This window comes from Centruroides vittatus, unplaced genomic scaffold (genome assembly GCF_030686945.1).
Source record: "Centruroides vittatus isolate TY-2023 unplaced genomic scaffold, ASM3068694v2 contig_1051, whole genome shotgun sequence".
NCBI lineage: Eukaryota > Metazoa > Arthropoda > Arachnida > Scorpiones > Buthidae > Centruroides > Centruroides vittatus.
Genome location: NW_027120680.1, coordinates 1,466,105 through 1,488,925, shown reverse-complemented (window position 1 = coordinate 1,488,925; position 22,821 = coordinate 1,466,105). Strand labels below are relative to the sequence as shown.

General features: G+C 27.0%; 1 protein-coding gene across 2 annotated transcripts in view; it reads right to left on the bottom strand.

The window, feature by feature from the left end:
• The window catches only part of mAChR-A (muscarinic Acetylcholine Receptor, A-type), a 117,183-nt gene that overhangs the window by 53,631 nt on the left and 40,731 nt on the right, over window positions 1-22,821 (bottom strand). The window lies entirely within an intron of this gene.

The following is a 22,821-nucleotide window of genomic DNA, read 5'->3' as shown; positions in this document are numbered from 1 at the left end:
ATTTTTTAGAAAATTTTTTATTCAATTTCTTTTATATTTAAGTTTCTTGTAACGATGAAATTCTTCAATTTTAATAGAATTATTTAATTAAGAGATTTCTTCTGTTGTCAAAAAGTTCATAAATTAACCAGAAAAATTGCGATATTTTTAGATATTAAACTTATAAAAGTAACTTTTATTTATTTCTTTATTTATTTCTATTCTTAAGTTGAATTATAAGGTACCATTTATGCGTAATTTCTACATTGTTGTTTGCAATTTATGCACTGATATTAGCAATATTTGTAACAGTTATTGAGTCGTTATTAGCTGTTTCTTTGCTGATATTCGGAAATTTTGCACTGATATTTACCCCCTCCCAATTTCAACACTGTTATTCGCAATTTTTTAATAGTAAAACTCTGAGTGAATTTTAAAAGATTCCTCATAAATTTCTCTAAAATTTTGCCAAAAAATTCGTAAAGTAGTAAAAAAAAATACTCGAGAAATTTTTAGATATTAAACTTCTAAAAATACCTTATTATTTTAATATATTCTTAAGTTGAAGTGCATCGCACCATTTACATCGTGTTTATTGAATTGTCCCGCATCAAAATCACAATTTCTCACGATATTTTCACATGTCCGTCATGTTTGTCGATCCGTCAGCCTACTTTAAAACCATGAAAATAATTTACTCTAACGGTATTTTTATATATTTCGCATTTTATTTTATAACATGTCGAAGTTTTCTTTTTTTGTGATTTGAAAGTAGTTTGCAAAGAAAACACAAAAGAATCTTTTATATTTCGAGAGTAAAATGATGGAATTTCAATTAAAGGTGAGCAGAATTTTGGTCAAATGATGTACCACGCAATAAGTTAGCAAGAGATTCCAATGTCAAGTTAATGGACATTCGTGAGAAGCTGTTTAATTTTCCTGCAAGATCTATTAACTTCTCTACATTATTAAATAAAAATTAACCGAAATTGTTCGAGGATTTATTGCACAAATTTATCTAAAAACGTCAATTTTCCTTTATATTTAACGTATTTTTAATTGTGTAAGAATCGCGAGTAATCGATGATCAAATAAACCTGTATATAAAACTATTGCAAATATTTCGCGCGAATACTTGTATTGAGTAAATTATACAATTTTTATGTATTTAAATATCAATAAATTAACAAAAATTACCTAAGTAGATAGTGTTATTAAAACAGATATTTATACAAAAAAAGTGCAATAATAATCAAAATTTCTGCATAAATACTTACACTTTTTGTACAGTTATTCGCTATTTTTGCATAAGTATTGACATTGTGAGCAAATACTCGCACCGTTAACAAAGACATTCACGATTTACGAACGTACATTACTATACAATCACTGACACTGCACAGAAAATCACAAATTTATTAGTAAATACTCTTATTTTCATAATTCTTAATTCTGCAACAATAATTACAAAATTTGCGCAGGATTCATAATTTACGCACGAAAATAGCAATTTTGTACTCATAAACACCTCACACTCTTTGTACTGCACATAATGTACCGTCCATTATATTTCCAAAAACACTGTTTTTTAGTGCATTGTTTGAAATTTAAAACTTACAAATCTCGTGTTTTGTATTTTTATTTAAAATAATCTTGAAAAACAATATAAAATATTTATATTTTTATGCCATTTTTAATATAAAGCAATAATATTTTATTCTTTTAAAAAAAAGTGTTTTTTAGAAAGAAATTATTCCCGTTGCAAATGTTCGTGCTTAAATTTTATGCGTTATTTGACATCATTTTTTAGATAATTTTCTAATAAAATATTTCTTTTTATCTTTTAAATTATGATTTTTATAGTTTAAGTCATTTTTGTAAAGTCGTTGTTTTTTTACAGTGTTTATAGAGCACTTTTTCGAACGTTCTTATTGTGATCGTTGCTATAAATAATGAGTAATAATTATTGCATGATATACTTTTCGTGCGTGCATTAATGGTTCTAAAATCACTTCGTATCTGAGAATAATCTTCTAAAAAGCCACAGAATGTTCTAAAACTGCATAGAATCTGTGGAAATTTTCTTCAAAAACTACACAGAATTTATGGAGATATTTTAAAAACGCACATAATCTATAGAAATACTGTTCAAAAAACATAAAAACCTATAGAAATGTTCTAAAACACTTAGAATCTATGGAAATATTTCCCTAAGAACTCACAGAACCAACAATAACGTCACTCTGAAAACGAGAAGAACGTGTAACGAACTGTCCTATGATAGAGCATTAGAAGCATTATCTGATAACACTATTATAAAAAATAATACTTTTCTAAGAACGCTGAATACACGTAGCAATATTATTTATAGAACGATCTTCATACGTGTTTTTTAGAAAACTACGTGACCTAAACACAGAAATCCCACAAAGGCCTATGCGATGAAAGACTCTTATCTAACACGGCAAGCTTAAAACACCTTTTATATATATATATTTCGTACAAAATAATAATTTAAAACTTTATTTAAAAGACTAAAGTACAATTCTGAGAGAGTATTTGAGACATTCGTACAATTTTTATAAATAGTTTACTCCTGATTATGGGCTAAAATGTCTGCAGTTTAGTATCTGATACTTTAGTTATAATTTGAGATTTATTTTATTTGTAAATGCAATAAATATTTAAGCTCAACACGTTCTTAAATATGTGGAGTTCTGGTGCACATTTAGCACGCTAGGAGAGTTTTTGGCGCTATTAAATCAAGCACTTTCGATTTTTTTTTCTGCGGGAATTCAAAGAAAAATCCCTATTAAATTCCGTTATTACTGATGTATTGGAAGTGTATGCGATAGTTATTGATCGCTAGGTCAAGATGTTAACTTGCAATATTGCAGTTTGTCTTGGATTTTCTGCAACGAAATAAAGTTTAATTGCGCTTCGTGCCAAGAAACTTGATGTGCTGCATGAAGTAATCGTGATTTAACATAAAGTATTGCAAATAAATATCATTTAGTTGCAGGCAGAACAACGGAAAGAAGCAATATTTTGCTTAATTTTCAACAAAATTCGATTGCTGCAGCGGATCGCTTTATTTAAATCAATTGAAGCTGACGATTAGTCGCAACAAAATCTTTATATTTCTGGCGAAATTTTGCATTTTTTCTCTACATTTTATGAGATATTTCTTCGATTACTTGCAAGAAAATTAAGTTAGCTCTAGTTAAAGTGTAATAATACAAGATTTTTACGTTACGTAAAGCAAAATCGTGCTATAAAAGTGGAAACGGCCCAAAACTGTTAACTAATTTAACCTATTCTGTGTGTACCGTTCTTGTAATGCAAATAATGATTCTAGTAGACGATCATACAGCAATGGTTAGGAAAATTTTCGTTCATTGCTGTACGATCGTCTACCAGAATCATTATTTGGATTACAAGGACGGTACACACAGAATTGATATACAAAGCAACCATACTTACTACGTAATTTAACCTACTTTTCTGCAGTTCGGTTAACTGTATGTTTTCGGCCATCCTGTATATTAATGTGTAACAAAGTTTGATGGAAAATTCGACGAATTTCTGTTATAAGTAGCGTATTTTAGCAATTTGCTTAAAAAGATATTCAAAATTTATACGCCTTTCATCCAAAATATATATATATATATATATATATATATATCTTATTGCTAATTAGAAAATGTCGATAATAAAAATGAACATTCTCAATAGATGCAATTTAATTAAGTGTAAAGAAAGTAAAGAATATATGAAACTAGCAAATCGCTAGTCGATCAATATTATACTACTATAAACTGTGCAAAGTGTGTGCCTGTTGGATAGTACACCAGAAAATTGCTTATCGAAGTTGGCAAGTAGCCAGTTGTCGAGTTAACCTGGTAGCAGACAAGTCTTTCGTCACTTTGTCATCTTTCCCTCTGCTTTAATCATGCACATACTTCTCTAGTATCAATATCTTCTACTACTTCTACAGGTTTATAAACTCTACACGCTATCGTAAGCCACATGGTGTACTGTCCTGTACTATACAGCACATTGTTACTATGGTTTAAGTACACGGTAACATTATGAGTACATTGTATTACAGTATAGTAAGGGTGTATCATAATGTAAGAGATGGCAAATGTATCATCTTAAACTTGATACAATCAATGGTACATAATGGTACAATAATTATTCTTGTATCAGAAGAGTATTGAATATGACAGTACAGTCCCCACAAGAGAATTGATTGTACTAATATGTTGCAACCATCGGTACAAAAATGTATCATACATTGTTGTACTGTACCATTGATTGGCATGTTGAAAATTGTTAATGGAAAGTATTGTTTGTGACTTGTAATCATTACAAGAGAAGTAACGGTATTGTGTATTCGTGTATTATTAACGTAACAATTGTACTGGTTGTACTGACGCAACCAGTACAACGATAGATGATGCATTGTTGTATCATTTATTATGCTACGTGAGAATGATGAAAATTGTTAAATTAGGTATAACAATATACAGTACATTTAGCATTCCTCTCTTAATATACGACATGCAGCATTGATTATATCTAGGTACGGTAACAGTTTTTATCATTCTAAACATGGTACAATTAGTACCAACAGTAGAATAATCAGTGTTACAAATGATGAAAAGCGTTGTTACGGTTACTTGTTAATAGTAATTTTCGTAATTTAAACGGGTACAATCTCTGCTAACACAGCATTCTATCAACTCCCAGTTGACTGGCAGCAACATACGTGTCTTTAATAACGTTTGCTGCACGTGTTTTACACAACATACCAGATTTTAACTTCAACATTTGCTTTTTATACCTAATATAGCGCACTTTCCGTTTGAAATAACTTAAATTTAAGTTAGTAAGTTTTATATATAAATTCCTAATACAGAAAGTGTCAAAGTTATACTACTACAAGTACGAAGTTATATATTTTTATATATTATATATATATATTATTTTTGTATATTATATACTCTAGCAGAAAATCATCACTGCGCTATCGTACTAACTATATTGGTACTACTTTAAAATGCTTAAAAATGTTACTACAATAGTTAATAATTATTAGAGCATGCTTCTAGATTAAGAAGCAATTTATTAAAGTAGCACATAAAAACGATTTTTACCTACTAAAATTTATTAGCAGCGCTTCCATAATTGTGCTATTACAGTAATAGCAGTAATACTGTTTTATTGTCACGTGTATAACTAACATTTACATTTACTACTACAGTTATAATAACACAGTACAGATCAACAGATGTAGACAAGTATCATCTAAATGAAAGCTATTACAGCAAGAATAATAATCTCGTAGAACCAAGACTTCTATTAATACAGGCCACAGAGCCTTGAATTTATTACTATAGTAGCAAAATCTATCGCTTAGAGCTGGGAAGCCAAATGTATTAAGGCTCTCTTGAGGGGATTTATTACTATAGCAGCATTGATAATGCTAGAACAGACTTTTAAACATTTAAAAAAATCTGTTTTTATACAAAATTATTTTAGTAAGTAGGTAGAATAATAAAAAAAATCAGCCATAACAAAGCCATATCCGATAACCATGTATTCCAATAGGATTTTACGCTCAGATGGTATACAACCCGATATTTTATCACTCAAACCATTTCAGAAAGATACTCTTTTCTTCAAAAAGAAAAAAAGATCCCCCTCCCCAAGATAAATTTTATTGCTATCAGACTATTACTATAGTAGCATTGTGTTACGTGTTTCTCTAAGCGTATCAAACATTTACTTTACAGCATCCAAGCATAAAGTAAAGGATAATGTTAGAAAGCAAGAGAACAATCACATTTTTTAGATATTTTTCTTGATTTTTTTCTTTTGTTTGATACTAGACATGTGGTAAAGTTTTAGAAGGAGCTTCGTTGATGCGATAACGAGATGCTTTAAAAGGTTACTACAGCTACAGTAACAAAAATCAATGCACTCCAGATCTATCTGTGTGTGTCTATGTATGTGTGGCTAGAGATGAGTATGGTGGAATGGTGGTTAAATTACCTTTCCCCCTTCTCATTATGGCTTCTCCTATGCTATATTACTTATATTAATTGCCTCATCTACTACAGGATAGAACTACTTTAATAATATAGCAGTAGTATTTATTAAAATTAATTGCGTGAGTGATAAGATAGTGCAACATGCTGTTAAGTTCTTCACGGAATTTACGTAGTATAAGTGTTGCAAGATACAATATTTCTCTACTTTAAACTAGGTGTGACAGGTAAGTATGTAGCATAATACAAACTATGACAGTGGCACTATTTATAGAACAAGTAGAGGTGACAAAAATATAAAAAAGACACGAAATATATCACAAAAAAATTGCTATTGCAAGCAAATAATCATACCAAAATTCTAGAAATACACGAAAATGTATTAAATATATATCCATTTTTTTAAATATTCGTCTTTATATTATGGTTAAAATATTGTAAAATATGTTCTGAATAGTTCATGTTCAGAATATTCAAAATATTCACTTGCATCTGCAGCGAGAAACTGGATTATTTTCTCTCTACATCATCAAAAGAAGCAAATTTTCAAACGTAATTTTGACATTAATTAATAAAAATCTACTAAGTAATTATTAAATTAATTACTTAATTATGCATATTAATAGTTTACGACTCCATTTTTTACTTTCTGATTCCTTTAAACTTAAAAAAATCCAATTTTTAACTAAATTAGTTCGCCAACTACAGATTGGGTAGAAAGTTAACATCTAAACAGCTATATTCTCATATAAAGTATCAAAGAAAGAAGCTACAAAATTAATTATAGAATATTTATATGTAATTTCGATTATTACGTGATGCTAATGTTGTTTCCGCATGGTATCTCGAACTGTGCAACTGTCAGGTGCAAGGAATTATACATAAAATTTTGTTAAAAATCAACCTTTTGCTATTTATGACTTATGTATTCTTGCATAATTTTTAATCTTGTTAAGTGTAGTTAGAGGTGTATCATAGGATAATGCTTTTAGCATTCGATTAAAGCTCATCTGGAGCCGAGTAGAAGACAGGAAATGTTTAATTAACGTTGTTGGACCTTAATTAGTAAAATACTCTGGTGCGGATAGTTAATGAATTCACAATCTGACGTTTAAACGTATAATTAGATTTGTTAACAGTAGATACCAATTGCTAAGTCAGAAATTATGTTTAATCTGGAGAGAAATACCAATTATTTATTAAATTATATAATTTATAATTGGAATAAAATGTTTTGTTTACCATAACTACGTCATATGTTCTTTACGTATCGAATTTTATAGAATTTTCTATCAACTAACTTCAAACTTTATGTCCAAACTGGGAACACAACTTTACATCTCTTTATCACGTTTTAAGATATATTATACTATTGGGTCCACATATAAAATATAATTTTTCAAACTACTTTTATCTTAACTTGTAAGTAGTAAGGTCTCTTGATAATTCTGACGAAATTTATGTTTTAAAACTTTATAACAATAGCTTTCTTGTATATTTAGATATACGAGTAAGACTGTTATACATTATGTAGAAAGTATGTAGAAAGTATGTTCTTAAGTGTAATCATTATGAAATTCGTTCTTACACTAAATTCTATTCTTCTATGTCAGTTTTATTGTGTGTAAACAGGGAGAGTTGGCAGAATTTTCCTAGTGTTTTCCTATCTTTATAAAATTAATGTTATTTTACTAACAGAAAATAAAATTTTCAAAACTTCCTTTTATTAATAAAGAAACGGTCCACGTATTTAATTTGTTTAAAATAATGACTTAAGGGGGCTACTCTTCCCCCGAGCTCTGTGCAAGCTCTCGTGTATAAAAGACACTGAAACACATTTGCAGTTTTTAATTATTGTTTGTTTTTTTATATATTTTCTTTTATAAGAAGGGCGTAAGTCTCCTTTTATTCGGTACTGTTCGTTTTACAATATACAAGACACCTGTAATAGTGCAATATGCAGTACACATTGTATAAGAATATAAATACTTATTTATCTGTACTGTATTTATTGTAATATACATAAACCTTACTTATTATTTTGTTTAAGAGCACGATGACATTTTCCTTTCTTCCTTGTGTACAGTACAAGAGGGCAAAGCAATTCAACCCGTATATATTACTTTCCATTATGTACACAAGACAAAGTCATTTAGTTTGCATGTTTTAGTTATAACTATATGCAGGGGCATAAGCTCTATAATCTGTATAAAACAACTCCACTTTTACATGTAAACCAATACAAGTATTCCCAAATTTAAAGTATTAGATTTTGCAAACAGTATCTTTACCCCGCAAACACTTCCAACACCAAAAAAAAACTTGATTTTTGTCCAGTTTAAGTGCTAGAAACTATAATTACTAAAAGAATATAAAAAAGTAAAGGATCCCGGAGCAATGCAATATAAACAACTTTCGATCTCACAAATATTGACAAACCAATATTACTTTTTCGGCTTTAAAATGGAATTGGCAGAGAAAGTTGACGTGTCTCAAGTAGAACAGATCTTTTCCTTTTTTAAGAAGATAAAAAAAAACTCTGACATGACTCACAACATGACATAAAACTTACACAATTCTTTGATATTAAAGGAACTCTCACACACTTTCTAAAAACGTTCCTTTAAGTTTATATGAAGTAAGTTTGATGAAGCAAAGAAAGGCTAATTTTTTCTTTATTACAATTAAATTTTATGTAGATTTTACGGTACTTTTTATACACGCTGCTTTCTTCCCTTGTTATGTGTTTTAATATGAAACATTTACTATAAAAAGCATTATCTTTAAGTCTTTTGTAGCCAGTGTTTTTGTATTAAGTCTAAAAACCAAGGTAATGCATCTTATCGAATGAGAAAGAATTGCACTTAACTGCAATTCCTATCAATTGAGAATAATAAATTCTTATACACAATCTTATTGTTCGAGAAAACACAACTAACCAAATTTCTATTGAGTATACAAACTATATTAAGGGAATTTCCTATTGAAACTATAAACTAAGCTGGCAAAATGTGTCATTACCGAACTAATACCATTTACCTTCAAGAAAATTGTCCTTGAGCTAAGTCTTAGAGCTTTTAGTGTTTTTTAATTAAAAATTTGATAAATTGTACCTTTAAATTACCTATAATTATCGTATAATATAGTAACATAATTAATTTGCATACACAGAAATACGGTAACCAAGTAACGCGTTCTATACGAACACAATAAATACAGTACAATACAATACAAAAACACAATTAATTGACGTATAAGAATATTTTACACAAAGAACTATTGTATTTAAAGAAAGACAGAGTTAATTAAGTAAATTTTATATTATTAAATTGCATAAAATCGATTGGAAGGACAGGGACTATCAATACTAAAGCAGCATTGATGCAATCAACTTAGATAATTCTTCTTTATCGTAACGAACCTATCGGTTAAATATAATTAACAACGAAAAGATATAATGAACACTAAGTTAATTAAGTGTTTGTTATACTAACAACGGAATTAAAGAGAAAAGCAAAGAATTATTCTTATGACCCCCATATAAATTCTTGTAGATTCATTCTGAAGAAACGAAAAATTCCTTTGTACAAATCATTAAATATAATTAATCATACTGGAGCTCACTTAAATGTTAATTTATTTTTAATTATAAACTAAAATTAAAACAATTAAACTAAAAATTCAAACAAAATATATGCGTTTTTAATCATCAGTTTTCATTGTAGATAATGCTACTTAACGAGCTACGTTTAATAATTGTTTTTACAAAACGTAATTAGGTTTACTTTAAAATTTATTAACTTAATTAATAGTATAAGATGATATTGTGTAAATTTATGGGATTTTCTTCATTTTTTTTCGAAATTTATTCTTGATAAAACTGTAAATAATTTCAAATAAACAGTGAACAACTTCTAGAGTATTCGAGGCTTGAAGAATTTTGCATTTTTGCATTTTATGCTAATTAGTTTCTTATATTATACATTAATTAGTTTAGTTTCGCTATCAATTGCTTAATTAACTTGTTAATCATATTATTAATACACAAACCCAATTAACAGAATATACTAAAGTGATAACAGCTCTTCTATACGAGAATGTGTTTTCAGAGGGTGACGTAAACAATTTTGTGTTTTTAGAGGATAATTAATAATAATTTAGCGTTAATTATAAAACTTTTCCGCGTAAAATGCGTCTAAAAGTACATTTACAAGAAAATACTAAATAAAACTCCAAATTGTGTTTTTTTAGACGAAAATATAATAATTTATCTTCTAAAACTCATCAAATATTACTAAATTGTAATCTAAAACCCCAAATTATCATTTAAAAACACACATTTACGGTGTTTTTAAGTGATAATTCTCTATAAACAAATTCCTAAATTGTGTTTTTAGAAGTAAAATAAGGTTTCAGATGAGAATCTCTTTATCAATGAGTAACTTTAGAAAAATTGTATCATAAACTTTGTAATTTTTTTAACCAATATTTTAGAAATTTAACACGAAAACGTGTGTTTTTAGACAATAGTTTTGGTGTTAGTATACGAGAATTTAGTGTTAAATGATAATTGCCAACACTTTAAATTAATTTATTTTCACACAAAAATAACACAATTTATTCATTTTTTAAAAAATTATCAACGTTAAAATGGTAATATTTTGTTTAAAATTTAAAAAAAAATAGCAGGAAGGAATTTACTCTGTGTTGTTCTCGTAATTAGCACAGAATTATGACGTCGTCTATGCATTTTTATTAATCTGCATAATAATTAAATATAGTTTATTTTTTTAAAAAATTAAATTTTTTCTCATCAAATTTGAAATATTCTCTTTCTTTATAGTCATATTTTTCTTTTTAATACATTGCAGCTCATGCGTACAACCGTTTTGGCTCCGTGCCAAAAGTTTAAATTTCAACTTTTTCTTCTCAACTGCCAATCACGATAAATCTGATTCGATCATATTGTGTCGTCATTAGATTAAGTTTCAAATAAAACGAACTTTTTGATTTTATTTTGTGTTTTCTTAATTAAATTTAATTACTTTTTGAAGATAATAAATGTCTGTCCAAAACGCTTTGGCGAATGCTTGAAGAGTTTCTTACAATAATTGCAGTTTTTACAGTTATTTTTAGGTTGTTGTAAGACACTTAAAAGGTATGTTTTAGAATAATATATGTGTATTACACTTAAAAATACCTTTTAAGAGCATTACAACACTCTAAAGAAGTTTTTAGAACAATCTTATAGTCATTTTTGAAGTATTTCATAGAGTTTTATGCATTTCTTAGAGTCTTTTCCCCCCCTAAATCTGAAAGGGATTTTTACGCTTTTGTAAATTCCTTTAACTTCTTGACAAAATTTCGTAAAATAATGTATAACTCTTACAGGAATTTTGCTGTTCTTAGATTGCTGTGAAATTCTTACAGGATTTTTACAACGTTCTGCAAAATTTGGAGATGTGTTTTTATACTTGTACAATTCTAAAAGGGATTTGTTAGTGTTGGTGCAGCTTATGGATAGAGTTTAATCATGATGTAATGGTGTTTAAAGAACTCTTCAAACGTCTAGTAACGTCAGTAAATGCTTTTAAAAAGTCAAATAATGGGATAGAAAAAAACGTAAATACTGTTTTTCGACCTGATTTTTTGCGTTTTTGCCACATTTTTACAGGTGATTACGGTTAAATTTTCCATAACAAAACACAATATTGACTGAAATTTGAAAGATGAAGGATCACTTCTTCAAAGAGACTATAGTAAATCTCTGGAGCTTCTTCAAGGATATCAACTGTTCAAAAGCTGTCATCTTCAATTACCTTTCAGAACTGAAATAACTGTTGTGGAAGATGATGCGAAACCTACTGAATTTCTTAGATTCGTTTTTTTGGAAGTAATTCAAAAATAAAATCTTTCAAAATCTTATTGGTTTGCTCATGGACTTTGTTCCATTTTTGAAAAGTTCCACTTTTTATTCGTCGTTTCCTTAAGTTCTTTTGAATTCTGAAGCTCGGCCACTGCTTAATTTCGTTGGAAATACATAAATTTCCACTAGTTTACATGAAATCCATTATAAACTCCATCATAATCAACTATTTGAAGCATTCTTGATGCATTCTAAATGGTGATAAAAGAAGGTTTGATGGTAAATTCTTTCAGCAAAATGCATAAAAAATCGCTTATTCTCAGACATTAGAAAGTATATTTAGAATATATTTTAAGTAAATAACTGCATAAAAATGTATTTTAATTGCTGATTAATTTAAATTTTGCAAATTTTACAAGATAATCTTTTGAAGTGCTCATTATAAAACACTCGGTTTAGGCAAAATTTCCATAAAAGTATCGATTTAAATGGCATAAAAGTGATACCTTTTATCACTTCTAAGCGATAAATTTTTGAAATTTAAAAAAAAAAATACACGTTTTGTAAATTAAAACAAAATTTTTTAGAAGTCCAATTCCGTTTTATAATAATGTTTTTGGAAGTTTTGCAACTTGTGCATTTCTTAAGGCAGCTAGAAGAGTTTTGTAAAGGAATTTTAGCTTTTAACATGATTAAATTTAAAATAAAATAAAATAAAAAATTAAATAGCTTATTTTCTTTATAAAGAAAGTTCAAAACCAACTCAAAAATTAATGAAAAACGAACGAAAAAATAGCTTTTTTGTCATTTTAACAATACAGTTTATAAATTAAATTTGCAAATTTTAATTTGCATGTTTTTAAATTTAAATTCTTTTTATAAAAAGCTTATAAAATTTACTTTGAAAAATTATATCTCACGCCGTTTGCATGTTTAGAAAGTAGCAATTTAATTAATAAGAAATTTTAATATTTGACTTTTTAATTAAAAATTTGATATTTTTATCCAATCCATAAACAAAAAATAAGAGAGATTTTTGATGTTTTTTAAAATATATTTTAAAAAAATAATTTTTATAAATTAATAAAATTCATTTTTTAATAAATTATTCTAAAAAAAAATTCATACATTTAGAAAATAGCAACTAATTAATAAAAAATTGAGTTTTTTTCAATTTGACATTTTAAAAAAATTTTTAAATTTTAATATTAAAAAAGAACATTTTTGGATTATAAAAATCCAATTTTCAGTTTTAAATAATTAATTTTTCATATAAAATTCGATATTTTTGTGAAGGATGTAAACAAAAGTAATACAGAAAATAAGGAATATTTTGAATGTTTTACGTTATTCTCTCAAAAATATTATTTAAAAAATATAGAAAATTACTTCAAAAAATTTAATAAATTTGATTTTCTAAAAATAATCGTCTGAAAATATTTATATATAGAAAGCAGCATTTAATTTTGATAAATTGGCTTTTTTTCAATTTTTTATTCTAAAAAAGTTGCATTTTTTATAATTTAAATATTAAGAGTAATATCTTTAGGTTATAAAGAAGATTATTTTAATTAAAAAATTACTTTTTTTATTAAGAATTCGATAGTTTTGTTTAGCTAACAAGAGAAGATTAATACAAAAACATGAGGGATTTTTATGTGTTTTTTGATATTTCTTTCAAAAAATACAGAAAATTAGTTCATAAATTAATTTTTAAAAACTAATAAATTTAATTTTATAAAATATTATCCAAAAATTTGCCTTAAAATACGTATTTTGTAGCTTATTTACTGAAGGATCAGTATTGAAAATAGTAATTTTAGTCGACAATGAATTAATCGTACTATCAAATAACTATCAAGATAATCTCTCGTCGTACTTTCTTAACCTTTTTATTATGATTAGTCTTTCAAATTAATGCAACAGTGCGTAAAATTACTCTGGCTACATTTTGGTTGCAGGCTTTTGATGCTCTTCATCGTTTACTCCATTACATTGACTACAAATTGATAATTGCAAGTGGCTGAATATTCTAATTTTCATCTAAAAAACCCCTTTTTTTCTATTAAAAGTTTTTATAATTTATTATCTAAAAATTTAATTTCAATCCTGAATTGTTAGAATTCTTCGGTGTGCAAAAGTAATCAGGAAACTGTGCAGTTTTTGCAGCACATTTTATGATGCTTCATCTCATACTGGTGCTTAAATTACGGACATTTATGCACATTGTTGCATAATTGAGTTTTTAAACTATGTAAATTCCCGTTTACTTGTTAATTCACTTCCTATTACAGTAATATTGTGTAAATACATTTTCCTTTGTCGATATAATAAACTTTAGCAAAATTAATTAAAATAAAATCTTCAAAATAATATTATATGGAGAAATTGTTTAGTAAATTAAAGTTCTGAATTCCCACGTGTAAATGATGTACAAGTTTAAAAGTAAAGAATGGAGTAAACTCATTTAAAACTTAACAAATTATGCTACTGTAATAACAATTATTCTCCAAATAAACAGATTATAATTAAGCTTTGTTTATTCTATTTCTATTTTCTCAATAAAATTCAGTCTTACGTATTTTGTGTTTTAAAATGTTTTTATTTTAAAAAATTATTGTTTTATTTTTACAACTGGTGTTAAGTGTTTGTTAGAATTTATCTGATTAAACTTCGAAATGATAATAAAATTAACAAAACGGCGTATATTAAATAATTATATTTCATTTTGTTTTTAGTTTCGGAATTCTGTAAACATTCTAATTCCTTTATCAGTATTTAATGTAAATTATAAACAGTTTTTTAGATTACAATTTCCTTTTTCCAGTCGCTCCTTGCTAGAATTCAGCGTTTGCTCTAATCTCTTCTATTCCAAAATACAGTGCATAGGCCTATTCTAGTTTCGTCTACTTCAGAATTCAATCTGCATTTTCGGATGAAACAGATGAGACTAGAATTATTGCATGTTCTAGCCTTTTCTACCTCAAATTATTGCATGCTCTTACCTCTTTTATTTCAGAATTATTGCAAGTTGTTCTAGCCTTCTAATCCCTCTCATTATAAATGTTACATTTCTAAAAAGGCACAGTGTACTTTTCATCACTCTTCTACATTAAGTCTCAATTCTTTAGCCAAATTCTCATCCACATCAAAACAATTTTATCTCTTTTTCGGTTATCTACATCAGATTTCAGCGTATTCCCTACTTATATTTGTAAAGTATGCACTCTAATTATTTATTTTACTTGAAGCAAAACTGTACTATGTCTATAAAAGATCTTTTCTTTCTAATTTTATAAATTAAATAAATGCAATTTAGCATGCGAGTTAACATTGAGAAGAAAAAGAGGAATTGGGGAAAAAGCTGCTGTAGCAGCAAATCACACCAAGAAGAAAATATTTCAATTTTAAAAGTTTGTGTGTTCTTTTCGAAAGTAAATATTGCTGCAATAGCACATTTTTCTTCATTTAAACTGAAAACATTTATTTATTTTTCTTCTCCTGCTCTCATTATTGATACTGTAGTAGAAAACTTGCAAAAATTACATGTTTTATTATTGTAGAAGATCGAGTCAAAATTAAGTAATCGCTATCGTAGTCGCGTAATTTTCTTAGGATGGCATCGTAAATTCTTTAAAATTTTTTAATATTTGTATTATCTAATTTAATACTATAGTAGCATGGTTATAAAATAGTCAGAGCTGTCGGAGAATAAAACTATTTTACATACTACTTAAGTATTAAATTTGCTGAAAAAATAAGAATTGGGAGCGTTTAATATTGTAGCAGTAGCTTCTGAATTCTTCAGTTTGGTGTTTTTAATTTAGAATTCCATTTACATAACTTCGTTCCTACAACAGCATGATTTTACTTAGATGAAACTTCAAATAACAAATAATTATTTATGAATTACATATATAAATAATGAAACTTTACCGTAAAATTTTCATCTAAAAGTTATATTTTCAAAGATTTGTTACTGTAGTAGCATATTTTAAAATTAAATTAAACAATTATCTGGGAATTTAATGTAAATTTGAATAAATTTCGCCAATAATTTGTATTATATAATACTATAACTGTATTAATAACATTATACTACTTTAGCAATAAGGCTTAAAGCTTCACAACATATTATACAAGCTCAATTAAAATCTTCAATTTAAAATTCAATATTACATAATTTAGAATTATAATTTGGTATTTTGTTACTATACAAGTCAATTAAAATGTTAGTAAGATTTCCTTAAATTTTTAAATGAAGGCAATTATCAGAAAGCATCTCGTGTCTTAAGAGTTTAAAGCTGTAACAACATAATAGCATAATCTGCTTTTGAGAATTAATACCGAACTAGCATAAATTAAATTGAGTAAATCATTTAAGTAGTTTAAATTGAGCATTGTAGTAACAAATAATTTAGAATCATAATAAAGTTTTAATTTTGCTTTTTAAAATCTAACACTATGTTATAATTTAAGGTATGTTACAATGTATGTTACTTAATTCTGAATTTACGTATATATATAGAATTCAATACTGTAACTATTGCTTTCTTCACAGTAATTTATACTACTACTACAGTATTGTTGTAGTCTACATTACAGGCTTTACTATTGTAGTATTGTGATGATAGTATATAAGTATTGGGCATGTTTATTACATCATTATGCTGCTATATACTGATTATTATAACACAGTGCCTACTATTACATCATTCTGTAATTGCAATACCTATATTATATCATTACACCGCTACAATAATACGTATGACATCATGCCTTTGTAGTACTGTTACATTATCATGCTGTTATAGTACAATTATATTTATATCATGTAAATACAACACCACATACGTCGGTACGCTATGATGTCAGATATGACATCATCAAGCTGACAATAGTACTAATTGTCAGAATTAAACAGCATATAACGTTCATTAACAGAATCAGAACTTTCATTTAATTTGCTATAGACTTTATACAGAAAATTTAGTACTATTGTAGCATAATTTAAAACCAATCTTTCGTTAAACTTCAAAACTTCTAAGGTGTGAACAAAGCAAAGTTAATTTATCCAACAAATCAATGCGGAGGCAACAAAATTACACAAATTATAAGCAGTGCTACCTCAAGAACAACAATATGATTGTATTAAATAAAATCAATGAATGCTATAACACAACTTTGTATTATTTTATAAGAATTATTGTATTTAAAATATAAGAAAAAGTTAAACAAACTTAAACAAAGTGATAGTCTCTTATAAATGCTAACAAGAAAGGATAAAGTATTCAGCATATAATTCTTTAAGATTCTTAGACAAGAGTGTGTTGTCAAGTTGAAGCTGTTTCAGTGTATGCCATTGATCTCACTTTTGTGTGAACAAAGAAGAGGAGGGAGTGAAAGGAAAGAGAGAGGGCATTTCTTTACACTTCTAGACGTCGATAAGGAAAGCAATAAAAGAATGACTACTGACTTTTCTGTAGATGCTATGTGAAAGTAAAGTCTATTAAATCCTACCTTATTAGAACGTCTAACACAAGAACAATAGAATGGAAGTTTAATGAGAGATTAGGGATATTGCTACGTCACGCTATTCAACTAAGCAGAACAGGTATTACTTGTTAAAGAGGGGTATTACAATTGAGTGCTTCAATTTAAAAGTTTTTCGCTTTTACTTTATAAACAGCTTTCGTATGATTAAAGGATGAGCATTGTTGAGTTGTGAAAAGTTTTCTTGGATGAAAAAGTCGCTTTTTTTAAACTTTTAATGCAATTAGTTCGATCATTTTCGAGTGCTTTTATTGTCCATAATTTAATTAATTCTAGTGTTATACGAGTGAAATATAAAGATTTTCCTAAATGCTTTTGTTTAAAATTGTTATTTTAAATTTTTATGAAATTTTTAACACATTTATGTGTTTTTTTTTTTTTTTTTTTTACAAAGTTTGAGCAGCGACGCGACGTCGCGTCGCAGCGGCGCATGCTTTCGTTATGTATTGATATACTGTATCTCTAATGCTTTAATAAGCGACGCGACGTCCTGGAGCCTTGCTTTAAGTTTATTTTCTTTTATTATATAAGGCGACAAATAAATTAGAGTTTTCTTGAATATGTTTTATATTATGTTTGAATATGTTGATATGTTCAATTGATATGTTGATATGTTCAATGATATGTTGATATTGAATATGTTTGAATATGTTTTATATTAACACATAAAACATATTCTTAAAATATAAACGCTCTTTTAATGTAAAGTTATTCATGTTTTAAACATATATGTACTGTACTGTACAATTGTCGCATCGTAGCGCCGGACTTGAAACATTTTAAAATTGTGTATACTTTAGCGTAAATTTAAAAAAATATATATACTAGATTTGAATTTAATACAATTTTTCCTAATTTTAGATTATTTTACACAAAGACATAATAATATTTTAATTTGCAACAACTTTGCGACTCATCACTTCGCATCGTAATTTAATGCAAACTATTAGAACTGAATTTTATTTCAACATGATTAATAATAAATTAAATTTATTATAGTATATTTAAAGTTACGGTAAATTTCTATCATTTATACTGTATATATTAAGAGAAACGTCACTACTTTCGCATCGTCGTCGCGCGCGACGACGATGCGAAAGTAGTGACGTTCATTTCAAAATACAATATAATTTTGCATATTTTAATACAAATTCATGTATTTAAAAGTATATGGATCTATGTAACCAGACAGAAAGATCTTTCAGCTAATTTCTCTATAATAAATGCTCTCTACAGATATAGATCGTGAAAGACAGACACGCTTATAAATCTTAATATTTGTTTAATCATAATCGAATCAGTTAATTTTTTACAAAAAAATATAAAATTTTGTTTGCTTAATGCTAAAACTCCATCACGGTTTTTTTCTTGCATGATTACTTTGTTTGAAGAGTAAAATAAATGCATCTAAGTATATAAATGGGGGAAAGATGATTTAGAATTCTAACAAATTTCTGAAAAATTTCTGTAATGTACAATGTTTTTGTATGGTTTACCAATATTATATTTCATAAAATTACTCATAATTTCGTTATTTTAAGGATTATGTAGGGTCTAACCCTCAATTTATACAGTTTTCTTACGATGCTAAAGGTTAAATTCTTACATATTATCAAGATTTATAGCTTTATCAGTTTATAATGATACTTCGTATGTACTGTACGGTACATAAGTATAAATTATAAATATTCGTTTAATAAATACATAATTTCCTGTTATAATATATGGCCAATTTATTATCTTATATAAAATACATTGATTCTTTATTTAATATTGATATTTTTTCCGTTTCAGAACATTTTACAAGATGTTTAATTGATTTAATTACATATTTTATGTAATAATTAAAGTAAAAGCTACATGCCTATATGATAATTTAAGTATATGAAATTAGCCAATGATTGATTGGAAATGTGATTGTTTTAACAGCAATTGGTTAATTTAAACATTAACTAAAGGAGGCGTAAGTTCGCTATTTCAATTTCAACCAATCGCCGCGTAACTTTTTTTATATCTTACGTATATCACTGAGGTCGACATATGTACTCATACATTTTGATTGTTTATTTGACTTTTAAAGTTTATTTTATTAATTTTTAATATATTCGGCATGTAATTATTAAATTATATTTTTAAAAAGTTCTAAAATCTATAATTAATCATAATTTTAAATATTTTAAAAATAACTTATAGATTTTACAAATTAAACGTTTTCTATCCTCATCTGAAAATATATAATTTGGGAATTATTAGAGTGATGCATAACAACGTGGTTTATAAGGTAAAATTCACTTTTAAAACTTCATAAATTAATTTCCATAACCTAAATAAAGGTTATGAAAATTATAAAATTAAAGATTATTTTCCTGCTATGAATCTTTAAAAATATTTAAAAAATAAAACACATGTAACAAAAATAGAAATTATATTTATTTAATCTACTTGTATAATTTTTTAGACTAGTTTTGGATATGTTATGCATCATATATAAGTTACTTGCATCGACGGAAATACAATTTTGCATATTGCAAGTCTCACAAGGAAGTTTTAATGCATAACTAACAAAAACACATCAAAAATTTAAAAGTTAAATCAAAAATAAATTTTAATTTTTATGAATAAATTTGTTTATCTTCTAAAACATATTAAATAAGAATAAATACGCATGTATAGAACGAGCTATACTACAACTTTTGTTAGCTTCTAACTTAAATAACTATAAAAAATCTATATAATAGCACCAGTTCACATCGATTGTTATAAACACGTTATGTAATGACCTTATAGAAGACGTAACATTACAGTTATTTTATTATCTTCAAATCATATAGTAGAAACATGTCCATAAAACAGGGAATAAGTATAGAAAACGATAAAACTAAGATATGTCCATTAAGCTCTGCTAAGGAAATTATAGGTATAAAAGAAAGTGTAATAAATTACACGGCTCTAATAATAGTTTAGTTCTTCAAATTACACATTAACAAGAATTTAAATTAGTTCAAATGTGTAATTTTTCTATTCAGGTAAAAAAATGTCATACCCTTCCGCTTAGCTTGGCTTCTGTATTTTACAGCAAAGTAGGTTATAACTGTCAAATGCAGGCTGTTGATTCTAAGACATAGAGATGGAATAAAAGCCGTATAAACACGATAAAATATCAAGGACTTTCCTGATTATCAAGTATCTTAACTTCTTTTAATCATCCGCTAAAGAATTTTGATAATACAAGGTATAAATTTGAAGGTAAAAGGAGGATAATTTTCCGTCATATTTGCATTACAGAAAACTTTAAGAAAGACCATTATTAATTAATAAGTAGACTACTGTACATTAGGATCAGATGTAGCGTTTATTTCTTTAATAACTTTTTTCTTAACACAGATTAAAGGTTAAATTCATCTGGACTAAACTCTGAGGAAATAAATTAAACCATTATCTTTAATATACCAAGTTTTCTATTCTGTATATAAGACACATCAGATATAATGTATGCAGGGGCGGATCTACATAGGGACTAATAGCCCTGGGCGCCCAAGTATCAAGGGCCTACAAAAATAGAATTATTATCATAAATTTTTAATACTTTTTCATTAACAATGAGCACTTATCATATAGTAAAAAATATTTAATAGGTTAGGTTTGGTAAAAATGGTAAAAACTAAAAATGGGGTCCCATTGGACTTCAATAAGCCCTAGGTCTCTAGACCTAGATCTGCCCCTGAATGTATGTTTCTGATTAATGTAATAGAAACAGGACGGAAATTTATCAGTTTCCGTCTACTTACGTGAGATATCGTTTAAGTATATTTCTTTGTATCTTACGACGTTAGCAGAAGACTACACATGTTAATTATCATTTTTTATTTAGTTATCAGGATTTTTATGATACAGTGAATGTATATGTAATGTATTTTTGAAGGTCATACAAAATTGAACACGTAATAATAGTTGAAAGACGGGATATAGAAGGCTAATTCAACGGGTGTACGCTTAACTCATTTTCTTTTTAAATCATTCTCTCCTATGGAATGAATATAACCTATCCTATAAGATAAAATATAAAATTTGTTTAACAATTCATTCAAATGGATTAAATATAAAGAAGGAAGCTAATTTTTCTTATTTATATTTTTGACTTTCTTCTTTTAATATGTATATAATATTTATGCAGATTTTTATACAATACAGTTTATTTAAAAGAAGGAAACACTATAATAAAAACTTTTAAAGTAAATTTGAAATGTGTGTAAATGAAAGCAAAATAGACCCTTCAATCCAAATAAATATATTTGATCAAAATGGAATTTTTGAAAAGAAAATTAAATTATGCAATCTTTATTAATTTTTAATAAAGATTTTAATTATTAATTAGAGTATATTGTTTTATAGTTCGAAATTTGATCGATAAATTTATTTTAGTATGAGTTGAAGAGAGTAAGAAAAATGTTATCTATATAATAGCTACATTGGCCTCACTCACACACTGACATGAAATATTTGTGTACAAGCAGACTTCTTAGGAAAAAAAATGAAATGGTGCATTCGAAATGGATCGTCGAATATATTACCCAAGCTCTAAAATTCGTATAGTTTAGTCGCTACGAGACTTCAAACTCTGCATGAACAGTCACTACGTCTATCGGACAATTATCAAACGTCACTTGTATATTTTTAATTTTTCTTTTTGTTAATTTGTTCGGTATTATTTTAAATAAATTGCATTTTACTTTCCTGGCTGTTATGCAGATCTATACACGACAAGGAAAGTATTGGAGTCGTGTCAAATTTTATTGTCCAGAATTTTTGCAAATCTCCACATTTTGAGACCCCTGAACTCAAAAAAAGTCCGTGAATATGTATGTATTATGTGAGTGTGTGTTTGCGTATGTGTATACTGGCGTCTATTTAGTTTAATATCTCAAGATGGGGCAAATATTAACTAACGAAATTTGACAGGTAGCTTGTGTATGAGACATTCATGCTATTAAATTTTGGGGGTTAAAGGTCGAGAGGGTGGAAGATAGATGTAGTCATGTATCATATCTCAAGAGGGGTCGGACTTAATGAAGATTTTACTCGTTAGCAGCATATAGGCTACTTTTTTTTATAAAATTTATCTCTATCCTCAAAATTAAGCTATTTTGGCATTTTATAATAATTAATAATAGAAAAGGTGTTTATAAAAACATTTCGTAATAGATGGCGCCACACACAATTTTTTTATTATAATTAATAATATAAAAGTTATTTTTTAAATGAAATCTTATAACAGGCAGGAAAAGTTATGCAAATCGTTGCTAGTTTTTTATTTTATCTCATTATCGGTTATTTTGGCAGATTTTTAACATATCACTTATAACTGTT